Source organism: Gavialis gangeticus, unplaced genomic scaffold (assembly GCF_001723915.1).
Source record: "Gavialis gangeticus isolate Ggan-Ray unplaced genomic scaffold, GavGan_comp1, whole genome shotgun sequence".
In the NCBI taxonomy this organism is placed as follows: domain Eukaryota; kingdom Metazoa; phylum Chordata; order Crocodylia; family Gavialidae; genus Gavialis; species Gavialis gangeticus.
In genome coordinates, this window is record NW_017729024.1 from 2,045,482 (window position 1) to 2,054,128 (window position 8,647).

The following is an 8,647-nucleotide window of genomic DNA, read 5'->3' on the forward strand; positions in this document are numbered from 1 at the left end:
GCAGTGGCAGCAAGGAAAATGCTGTCCCTGCTGCCCCCACTGCAGCCCTGCAGCAATATTGGCTGAAGGGCTCACAGCAGGAGCAGCACAGGGGAATGCTGCCACTGCTGTAAACGCCAAGGCTCACAGTGGGGACAGTGTTCTCCACACTGCCCTCCTGCTGGAAGCCCCACTGTCAAAGACACTGCCTCTGCCATGAGCCCCACAGTTAGGGAGGCACACAGGGGGGCAGTGTTCTCTGTACTGCAAGACTTGCAGCTGACAACACTGTCACTAGTGAAGTGAGTGGGGCTCCCAGCCACAGGGGAGCACTGGGCCACATGTTCAATTAATGGCATGATTAGATCAAGCTACAAAGTTATTACACATTTTTATGGAATAACTTTGTAGCTTATTGCTTGTTTGATCACGCCATTACTTGGTTGAATGTGTAGCTGCGTCACAACTTAAGGTATGATTACCTGGTCATAGGGGGCCTTATAGAAAGTCAAGAAGATTTATGATCAGTCTCTTTAAAAAAAACTGCATTATAGTTGCCAATAAGCATTTCTTCAAGCAAGAACTTCTATATATCAGATAAAACTGACCTAGAAAGATGATCTGCTATAGCACCATCTAGCGTAATGATTCTCAACCTGGGGCCATAGCACCCTGGGATGCCTTGAGATTCTGTCAATAGTGCTGCAGGGTACCACACAATGTTGGCATTGGCACATGTGCAAACTTGATTCACAAGATAAACCCCAATATTTCAAATAAGAATCCATAGTATTAGAAACATTCTGACCTGTTGTGGTCTTTCTGAGGTCTTTGCAGTAGTAACATTGTTATACAGGTTTCCCTCGCTTTATGCGGGTTCTGTATGTGCGAATTTGTTTTTATGCAATGACCCTTTTTATACCAAAAATCCGTTATATGCTAGGTAAAGTCACTCTTATGTGATTGGTGTGGTGGAAGCCTGAAGTCAGCTGCTTTGTGCAGTGCATTGTGGGAGTGACACACACCAAAATATAGTCTCCTGTGTGGATCTGTGCTCCTTGCTCATTCTCTGTGACATGTTTCTGTAGTTGCCATCTCCATTACGGTAACATTCACCACCACCCTGTGCTTGTGTGTACTGTCTGCTATTGGTGAGTACCAAAATTGTCTTGTAAAAGTGGTAGAAATGTGTCTGGGGGTCAGTACAGTTGAGGTCTTGGAACGTATCCCTTTTTGTTACACTGTAAAGTGGGTTCCCTTTATGCGAATTCGAGTAATGCACCGTTTTCCAGGAACACATGTACACATAAAGCGAGGGAAACCTGTATTATTTTTCCATAGTCAAAAAATGAGTTAAAGTTAAGAGATGCCATTTTCTGAGGGGTGCTTTGAGCCTAACAAGTTGTGCCTCGATCTAGTGACTCTCAAGAATGGATATTTGACACATTTCTAGTCCCCTATCCAGGAAAGACTTTATAGAGGGCTGATTTCGTATGTAAGCAGCAGCAAAATGGATTATTGCAGTGGGTTGCTGCTATTTTGAAGGTAGAAAAGTCTATGCTAATTGAGAAATGTTGAATTATTGTGGGGTTTGATTATATAAGGTCACATTTCATTTTCTCTCTGACAAGTGAGAATCCACACTACAGCATCACAGTGACCCGATCTGCCAAGTACCTGAGTTGCATTTGCTATGGAATTTACTGGAACTATGTTCACTAGTATGAGTAGGCACTTATATGAGTAACTATTCACATTTAAAAAAAGACAGGTAAGAGATGTGAAGGAAGAAAATGAGGACAATACAGTTGTTAACTGACCATCTTCACTGCTGAAATGCAGTTTAAAACCCTGCAGAGCAGCAGTCAGTCTACTTGGATAACCAAATAATTTCCGCACTTAATAAAAATGTAAGTTATCTATTAAAAGCAACATGATACAATGATAGCTGCAATTACCAAACAGCTTATAAACAATGCTCCTATAGACTTTATCAAAGGTGAAGAAATGTCAAGGCTGCACAAGTCCATTCTACCAAATTTTGAACTGGAAGAATTTTTATTTTAAGACAGCACTATGCTGCCATAAGCATTTGAAAAAGTTTCCTTTTAATCCACAAAGGGCACCCTATTTTTCCCCTACTAGATATATCAGATTTATAACCTAAGAGTATCAAACATTAAATATATATTAACTCTTACCTCAGGGTCACATAAATAAAGTGTGTCAACAATCTTTACGTCTTGCATTTTTGAGAAGTAAAGACCATCTTTCACACTGACATTTTAATGTGCAATTGTTCATTGAACATAATCACTGATAGCAACTGTGTGTATAGGTCAAGGAAGTATATCAGAACTGACCAGTTAGGTACTTAAATGTAAAATGGTTGTGTTCTTACCATGTGTACTCCAATCTCCAGCTGCTGGTTTGGAGAAAAGGTATGTGTTATATGATAAAATACCATAATTTTTAAATTTAAGCATGTTTGGATTCTAAGAAAATTTACTCCATACTTATTTTGTAACTATTTATTATTTAGTGCAATAATTGTGTTGCTGTTGCTTTAGTATTTCACAAGGCAATGGCCCAATCTTGGAATTCTAATGTAGACAAAAATCCTTGTTAAGGTCAATCGTTCTAGGCAAATAAGACTAACAATACCAGACAGAATGGGGGCAGCTAAGTCCTTTTGGCAAATAGTAACCTCCCTTATTCTCCATGGGATTTTCTGTGCAGAACTGATCTTCCTGAATTTTGCAAGAGTTCTACTGAAAGTTGAAGGAATCTTCCTGGAGAGTTCTTTTGAATTGACTCGATGCTGTTTTTCCTCTCTCCATCTTTTAAGCAATTCGTCAAAACAAAGCACATAGAAATCTTTTAATTTAGAGGCTATTTGAAATAAAAGAATCTTCACATGCTCTAGGGCAAGCCACAATGAACATTTCAGATTTAACAGTATCATTTTAAAGGCAAAATACTTACTTCTTACTTCTCTGTTGCATTTAAACTGTAGACTATTATTATTATTTATGGTTATCATTTTGGCTGCTCTGAGTAGCAGTGACTGGGATTAGTTGTCTTTTTCTCTCCTCTGGATAAAAAATGACTTTTGAAAGAATGTTCATTACCTTCACGGCATGTGTTGACTGCACTGATTCTTCATCTGCCAAAGTGTGTACACTGGCTTCTGTCTCATCTAGAGACCTCTGGAACTAAAAGTAATTGATCAAATTAGCTCTAATACAATCCCACATAGGCTCTGTAACCACTGCAGCTTGTTAACCTTATACACAAACAGTTTATTTAAACTATCTGGATGACATCATGAAAACCACCTTCTATACATCACATAACTCTGAAAGAAAACCCAGTTTCATTATTTTCCAAGATATGATTTGTTTTTTTAATGATAAAATTTAGAACTTCAGTACTCAGTGAATATAATTTCAGTCCAGCTGGCCATACATCAAAAATAACTGGAAAGATTCCCACAGTTTTTAAACCAATCCCCAAATATCAAATCTAACCATAACATAAATGTAATTTTTGCAGGGAGCACCCTGTATGAACTTACTTATGTACATGTATTCCCTTTTTTATGCTGGTGATTCACATACTTTCATTTCACTGACCATTTCTTAAAATTGAGATCAACTCACTGACAACTCACCCAGTCACTCCTCATAGGCACCACTCAACATTTTCCTTGCAGCAGTTAAAGTGTCTAGTTATGTAAAAATAACATTACAAAATGCATAAGTAGTCATGATGAAAATATAATTGATCTGATGCTACGAACAGGGAAGATGTTAACATTCCATATTTTGAGTTTGTGTTTTTATTCTTCTCTTTGGGTACAGAACTATATAGGAGTGACTCTCCAAAAACAGGAAAAGTATAATGTGGACAAGCACCCTCAGATTTTAACTCTGATCCTGATGAAGATAATGAGAATTTTGCCATTAACTTATATGGGAGCAGAATTAGGCTTACGCTAAACATTTCTGAAAGTCCAACTCTACATATACTGACATTTTAATCATCCTATCAATCTTATTGTCCTATTTCATTTCCTATTCAGTAACCAAATACTGGTAGGCATAAAAGGGATTTCTATTTAAAGACTAATGCATGCTCAAATGAAACTTTTCAAGAATGGTCAGACTGTTTTTTTGTTTCAACTGAGCAAACCTCACTGTGGTAGTAAAAGGCATTACAAGAATCATCAAGAATTGCTATGCAGACCGTCAGAAGAAAATTATTCCAATAATAATTTTAAACCATACTTTTAGTTACATAAGCTCTCGGGTGAATCAAAACAATAAAGAAGCATTAACTATAAACTGATGTCTCGGCAACAGGTCAGCCATTAAGGACTTTGGGGCCTATGGCCAGCCTGTCAGAATAAGTGCAATCTAGGTAGAAACAGGATGGGTATTGATAGTTTGGAAGGAATCAGATGATTGCCTTATGAATGCCTGATTCTTTTAAAAGTTGGAAGACTGTGACTCAGAGAAGTGAGCTACAGGAAGCAATTTGACTTCTCTGTGAGGCCCTAGAGCAATGAGACTTACAGGCAGCTGACCTGTTGTAGGAAATGGGGGGAAAAGCTGACTGATAGTAGCAGAGATGTCCTGGCAAGGACATTCCTGGGTCTGGGATGCTGTTTAGCTGTTGGGTTTATGTTTATCCATTTTGTTGAAGATTGTTGGGGTCATTAATAAACCATGCCCTAAAGAAAGAGCCTGAATGGATCTTTGGCATGGCCCTAGTTCCTTCCTAGGTTGGGGACACAGACTAGAAGCCAACACAGTCCTGCCTTTCTATCACCAGAAGCCACTCTCCTTTCCTAGGGTTTCTAATGTGATCTTGTTCTCCCTCTTGATGTCTATTGACCTTTCCATCAATCTAGGAACTAGAACAGGCAACCCATATGCCTTAGGAGGTTAAGGGAAGGAAAGAATAGTTGTGGAGAGTAGCCCATGACAGAGTAGGTATACACGAGATGAAATCAGTGTTGGTCCCCAAATGTACTGAATAAAGCAATACTGTCAGGACTTTTCAGCCTATTCCTTGCCAAGTGCATAATTCTAACTCAAAATCAATCCTGTCCCCAGTCTCCAAATCAACTCTGATTGTCCCCAACCTCCATCAGTTCTGCCCCCCTCAATTTCCAATTCCTGCCTAGTGCAAAAATCAATTATATCCCATCAAGATGCACCTCAGTTCCCCTCCCCTCTCCAGGGGCAGGGGAGGGGCAGATGGAGTGGGGCCCTCTTCTTCACCTCTGGTCTGGAAGTGCATTTACAGGAGTTCTTTACTTCCCTCTCTACTTTTATGGTGGGAGTTGCAGTATGAGCAGAGGAGTCATCCTGTTGCTCACTGGGAATGTCTATATGTGCATTTACTGTGCAGTAACTTACTGCTCAGGAAACGGTTTTATGCCGGTGTCTATACATGCAGGCATTACAGCTCAGTAATGCTGTGTGTGGACTGTTTGGACCCATGCACAGGGTTACTGCATAGTAAGGTGTCTATGCATGCCTTATGACGCAGTAACTACTCAGGTGTAAATTTTTCTTCCTGCATCATGCAGGTCGCAAATTCATGCCCAAGTCAGCATAAGTCACCATAGTTACTGCACAGTAACAGTGCATGTATAGATGTGCCCACAGAGAAGGAACAGGGAAAGAAGGAGCAAAGCTGCTTTTGGTTAGTGAGCGTTCAGCTCCATCCTTCATGCTTCCACCTTCCTCTATTCCTCCCCATTCCTGTCCCCCACCCTGGGGGAATGGTATTGCTTAAGGGGAAGAGGTTGTCCAAAATGGAGCAAGGTAGGTGCCTCACCCTCCTGTTCCCTGTACTGCTCTCCTCACCAGCACCCGGCACCTTCCTGCCTCCACCCCAGGGAATGGCACTGAGCTGCTTTGGGAAGGGGAGATAACTCTGTCTTCCACAGTACCCCGATTATCAGCTCTATAGTTTTCCTCCAGGCAAAACTGAAATCACCTAGAGGGCTGGAGCTTCTCATATTATTGCTAGCCAAAATCTCACCTTTCATGAAAAACGCCTGAGAGGTGGTATCACTGGAGGTAGGAAGGCATCACAAGGCTGTTAGTATTCAGAGCCTATGCTGAGGTGACAGAATGGGCTTGATTTAGTAAAAGGAAAAAAACACTGTTCACATTATAAAATTCTGCTGGCAAACTAAAGTTAACTTGGGGTATAAAGGGACATATCCAGAGTTTGATCTAGCTTTGCCAGTAAAAAAACCCATATGTGGATGCAGTTCTAGTGGCAAAGGCAGCTTCAACCAGCAAAACTCTTGTCTTTCACCAAATGTTAAAACTCTTTCTGCCTTTAGAGCTATGGCTATTCTGTGGGGGGAAAGGGAGATGTTAGGGCAGGGCAGGCCTAACCCTGTAGCGCTGCCATTGTAACTGAAGTGGCAGCAGCTCCTTTAGTATAGACCTAGTCTTGGCCTGAAGGGGTGAATCTACATGTGCTATTAACAGAAAGCAATAAACCATGGAGCTTATTGCTCCTAACAAGCTCCCAGGTACATAGTTTACGTGTGCACCTAGAGTGCAGCACATTGAGCTGGGTTGCAGCAGCCTCAGCTGGTTAAGGATTGGAGGGGGTGGAGGTGTCTGACTGCCAACCTGGGGCTGCTCTGACTAGGCTCAATCTGCTGCAGAGGGGGTGGCTTGGGCATGAAGGTGCTTCAGTGTGGAGCTAGTCAGCAGGCATCCCCTGCACTGAAGCACCCTCGTGCCTCAGCCACCTGGGTTGGCATCTACATGTGCACTGCTGTGCATGAAAAAACTCTGCAGTAGCATTGGACTTGTATTTACAATTAGTGCCCTGCTGAGGAGTTTATTAGTTTTGTGCACCCTAATAGAGAGCACATGTAGACACTGAGATGTTTACTGCACAGTTAGATAATGAACGAGGACACCTCACTTTGCATCTTCTCTGCTCCAACTCCAGCTCCATGGGAGATGTCAGCTCCTTTCTTTGTCATAGACATGCATGACAAATGAACTAAAATCACTAGTTTTTGGTGGTTAGAAAAGGAGGTGACATCCAACAGTGAACCTCCACCCACCCCACCCTGTACTGCCACTGCTGCTGCTTTTCTGTCCTACCCCTTCTGGGGCTAGAGCCAGGAACGTGCAGGGTGCTGGTGGGGAGAGCAGTAGAGGGTTAGGAGGGTGAGTCACCCAGCTTGCTCTGTTCTGGACACCCTCTTCCCAGTAGGCAATACCTAGGGCTCACGCCCCACTCACTAGCCTTCATTATACTACTGAAATAGTTAAAGTAGATTGAAACAGTAAACAGAGTTCACCCTACACCAGCAAAGGAGATGGGAAAAACTGCTTATCCAAGCCAAGATGAGAAAGGGGAGCTTCCCTCTACTGTACTCATCCCTCCTTTCCCTCTTAAAATGCTGTTTTGTTTACTAATCGTTAGTTAGATAATTTTTTATTTTCCTGTCATTTTGACTGAGTTTTTCTTGTTTGATGGTCCTTTCTTTTAAGAGATGGGTAAGAAAAGCTCTCGTGGAAAAGTTATATTGGATTGTTCTATCAGGAATAAAAATAGTTGCTCACCAACCAGTCAGGAGTGCCTATGACTATAAAAGATAAAAAGAATGACTTTCTTCACAAAATGAGAGCGAATGAGAATAGAAAGGAATGTACAATGTTGACTGCTGGTGGTGATTTATAGAGAATGGAATATTTCCCACTGCTCTGATATCCCTGTGGTAGCTGGACACAACCTGGTAACTATAAATGACATGACAACTGCAACTTTAAGATTTCCTTTCATTTATCACTTTAATTCAGATCCTTAATCATAATGATGTTATTTTTCTAGTCATTACATAATATAATAAATAACAGATGGAGCAAGAATAGCAAATAAAGATGACAATCATATTGCTCTCTCCCTCGTTAACATACATACTTCTGTCCCCAAAAGCTTACAAATAGCACATCCCAGTCATCTGCCTTGGTCACTAGTGATTGCCTGCTTACTGTCTAACGGGCTGTTTCAAGTGTTTTGGTAGTGACTACCTCTCCAGTATGAAATAGGAAAAAACATTTGATAGTAATTCTAATAAGTGAGATCAAATGTCAAATCTATTCACAAGAAACATATGAAGAAATTAAATATGGCTCCTGTGTGGCAGCATGAAGGCTCTCATGAGAGCACTCCTAGAAAGATAATGCATTGTCATCATGCCTTATGATCACTAAATTACATGATAAGGAAGACTGCCTTTTCAGATGGATTGGGGTGTATATCATGGGGATTTCATGATAGCTTTATAAATTATCTCAGCACTAATCAAGCAAGATATTTTCCCCAACTAGCTCAGCTCTTATTTCATCACATGGCATCTGATAGAAAATCTAGTAAGGAAGTACTTTATATTTTATCTCTGTAGTTTGTATGTCACCTTCAGGCATTCTTAACTTAAACAACACAATGGGACAATCAGCTCTTTTTGTTCACCAGCAGTATCCACTCCATGGGCTAGTTGCCCATTGTTATGTATGGAGTCTGAACAAGTTCAGTAAAATATGTTCAAGCCTAATTGTTAAACACAAATGAGTGTGCTCCCAATTCAAAATTCTGGGGAAGTTAATCTGGAGAA

At 40.9% G+C, this 8,647-nt stretch overlaps 1 long non-coding RNA gene across 1 annotated transcript; it reads left to right on the plus strand.

Moving 5' to 3' along the window:
* The first annotated feature begins 377 nt into the window (after positions 1-377).
* Positions 378-6,713, plus strand: LOC109298172. Its single transcript, XR_002097503.1, has 3 exons — positions 378-464; positions 2,610-2,616; positions 6,702-6,713. It is a non-coding gene; the product is annotated as an uncharacterized LOC109298172 (long non-coding RNA).
* Positions 6,714-8,647: the final 1,934 nt, after the last annotated feature.